Raw genomic sequence first — 3480 nt, forward strand, 5'->3', positions numbered from 1 at the left:
ATTCAAAGGATTAAGCTTGCCCCCAGAGAGGTGGAGAGGGAGCATAGAAACAAAAATGAGGAGTGCGAAGTACCCCAGGGCTAGCATCAGCAGGTGCTGTTAATGCCCCCATACCTGAAGAATAGACGCTTGTAGACTGAATGCTTTTATCCCTGCAATGTTCATGTGTTGAAACTAACCCCTTAAGTGATGTTATTAGGAGGTGGGGCCTTTGGGAGGTGATCAGGCTGTGAGGTGGAGCCCTCATGAAAGGGATTAGTGCCCTTATAAAAAGGATCCCAGAAGGACTTCCCTGGTGGTCCAGTGGCTAAGACTCTGCACTCCCAGTGCAAGGGGCCCAGGTTCAATCCCTGGTCAGGGAACTAGATCCTTCATGCCACAACTAAAAATCCCACATGCTGCAGTGAAGGCCAAACAAAGATCCTGTGTGCTGCAATGAAGACCTGGCACAGCAAAATAAACAATTTTTTTGTTTTCAAAAAAGGGGGACCCCAGAGCACCCCCTCCATCATGTGAGGACACAGTGATCAGATGGAAACTATGAACCAGGAAGGGATTTCCACCAATCACGGAAACTGCTAATACCTTAGTCTTGAACTACCAGCTTCCAGAACAGTGAGAAACAAATGTCTGTTGTTCAAGCCCCAGGTTGATGGTATTTTTGTTCCAGCAGCTAGAACTGACTAGGAGGGAGGATACAGTTCCTGGAACATGGAGGAAAGAGCCATATGGAGAAGGCTGCTTGCTGGGAGCTGTAGTCTTTGGTGAGGGAGCAGCCACTGGCCAACCAGTGGCCCAGCTTGGGGGAAGCCCAGGGGGAAATACAGGGCCCTCTCTCCTCCTCTTCCCAATATGCTGCCTCACCTTCCAATAGCAAAGGCCCCATGGAAGTCAGAGAGGAAGGCAGCCCAGGTGATCAGACCCCACTGGTCAACCTGAGCAAAGAGGTGCAGAGCAGATCTGGGGGCCAACAGAGCATCCCCTGCCGTCAGTCACACCAGCCGTTTCCTAGGCAACAAGTAAGTGGAAGGCAAGTGCGAGTTTCCTGTTTCCAAAGGTTGAAGCACAGCTTGGTTCTAGGGCCACAGAGATTCAAAGCCCAGCACAGCATAGTTCTCAATCTAGTGCAGGGTCAACATACAACAGCTGGTGGCCCAAATGTGTTTCTGTAAATAAAGCTTTATTGAAACCCAACCATACTCACTCACTGACATCTTGTCTACGGTATTCTTCCACTACAGCAGCAGCACTGACCGGTTGCAATAGAGAATGTATGGCCCTCAAAGCCTAAAATATTTACCAATTGGCTCTTCACAGAAAAAAAATTAAGCTGTTTAGAGGACAGGGGTAGGGAGAAATTAAACATAATCCCAGTTTTTAAAGGTAAGCATGTGGTAGGTGATTAATAACATCCAGTGTTTGAATTAACTGGGACACAGTATGAAAGCCCCTAAGTGACACTCTTAGAGGAAAGAGTCCTTGTGCACTTCAGAGGTTTCTATTTTATGTTATGTTATTTATTTTTGGCCACGCGGCACACCTTGCAGGATGCTATTTCCCTGACCAGGGATTTAACCTGGGGCCCCAGGAAGTGAAAGAGCTGAGTCCTAAGCCCTGGACCACCAGGGAATTCTGCGATATCTATTTTAAAAGGTAAACATGAAATGGTTTCATTGAAGGCACACTGAATCCCAATGTCTCCTTAGCACACGCACACACACAGCCCTGGGTGATCAGTGACAAGCATGGGAGACCCAGCAAAATCTCAGAATGCCTTCTGAATTTACCATGAACTTGGTTTTACTAAAGCCACCGTGTTTCTATTACCCCAGCTTCCTCGAATAGATTCCCCATCTTGTCTTAGCAAACTCATTCTTATCAATAGTTAAAAGGGGAATGAAGAAAGGCGACATTTAACTCATCAAACGTCTGAGCGTCGTTTATATGGCAGGTACCAAGGCAGGTGCTGGGGAGATTTAAAGCTACAGTCTCTCGGAGACCTGAACTTGGAGGTGATCCCCCCACCTCCACACATGCCCTTGGTTCTCTTCCTTTCTCTTCCAGCCCACCTTCACAGTGGATGCATTAGAACATTCCGCACAGAGTCAGCCTGGTCTCCTGGACTCCTGACTCTCATGCATGGTACTTACTTACTAGATGTGAGATCCAGCGCCAGGGGTTTCACCCCAACCCTAAGTTTCCTCATCTCTACAATAGGACTAACATTCGCTGCTCCGTTTGGTTCAGCAGGCAATTATGAAGCTGGAAAGAGATCCCGGAAGAACAGATGCTGTAGGATTCCACTCATATGAGGTTCCTGCTGCTGCTGCTGCTGCTAAGTCGCTTCAGTCATGTCCAACTCCCAGCCACCCCATGGACTGCAGCCTACCAGGCTCCTCCGTCCACGGGATTTTCCAGCCAAGAGTATGGGAGTGGGGTGCCATTGCCTTCTCCTATGAGGTTCCTAGAGGAGTTCAACTCAAGAGACAGAAAGTGAAGTGGTGGGTGCCAGAGGCTGAGGAGAGAAGGGGGTCTGAGGGGTTATTCTTCAGTGGGTGCAGAGCTCCAGCTTTGCAAGATGAAAACATTCTGGAGGAAGCTGGTGGTGATGGTTGGGCTATAGAGTGTAGGTATTGAATGCCATTGAACTGCAACTGTACACTTAAAAAAAATTTTTTTTTAAGAGATAATGGCAGAGTAGGTGAGCTTTTGTGAACACTGCTGCGGAAAGAGAGGAAGGCCTTCTCTCTTGTGGTTGTTGGGCTCTGCTGCCACCCACAGTGGACTCTTGAACCTTGAGCCCTTTGCTCCTTGCAGCTGTCAAGCGGCCTCCCCACCCCAGCTCATCCATCACTGGGTCCCGGCTCTTAGCCGTCTCCTCAAGGTCATCCCAGGCACCACGCTCATCTATCAGTGGTGCTGATACCACCCGCCTCTCACCCACCTTCCCCAGCCCTCCACCCCTCCTCTAGTCTCAGGCTTGTCCCTGAGCCTTCTTTCGGCTCCACCTGCCTCTCCCCCCTTACCTCTGTGACCCTCACTTCAGCCCTTCCTAATCGTCTCCTCCAACTCAAGTCGCCAGAGCCAGAACTATGGCAGATGTGGCAGTGACAGAGACGAGACGACCCTTACTTGGAGCTGATCCCCCTGCCCAATTCCTCTGGGCTCTGGGATTCTAAGGCAGCACTTCTCAAATGATGGACCCATGCCCCAGTCACCTTGGGTGACTCGTTCGCATGCGGAGTCTGAATCAGGCAGTCTCGTTGGGGCCTGAGATGCCACATGTCTGACCAGCTTCCAGGTGATGCGGAAGCTGGTCTAGAGACCACAGTGGAAGAGGCCCCATCTAAGATGCTACCCAGTTCTCCCTTGGATGCCTGACCCCAGATGGATTTCCAGGGACCCTGAGAAGGAGCTCGGGGAATATCGGGGTTCTTGCTTGAGAGCTTTTGGAGAAACTCCAATCAATCAGATTGAATG

The 3480-nt window shown here is 49.9% G+C and overlaps 1 non-coding gene across 1 annotated transcript; it reads left to right on the plus strand.

The window, feature by feature from the left end:
* The first annotated feature begins 289 nt into the window (after nucleotides 1–289).
* TRNAG-CCC (transfer RNA glycine (anticodon CCC)) lies at nucleotides 290–362 on the plus strand. Its single transcript has one exon. It is a non-coding gene; the product is annotated as a tRNA-Gly (tRNA).
* The last annotated feature ends 3118 nt before the right edge of the window (nucleotides 363–3480 follow it).

This window comes from Capricornis sumatraensis, chromosome 17 (assembly GCF_032405125.1).
Source record: "Capricornis sumatraensis isolate serow.1 chromosome 17, serow.2, whole genome shotgun sequence".
NCBI lineage: Eukaryota > Metazoa > Chordata > Mammalia > Artiodactyla > Bovidae > Capricornis > Capricornis sumatraensis.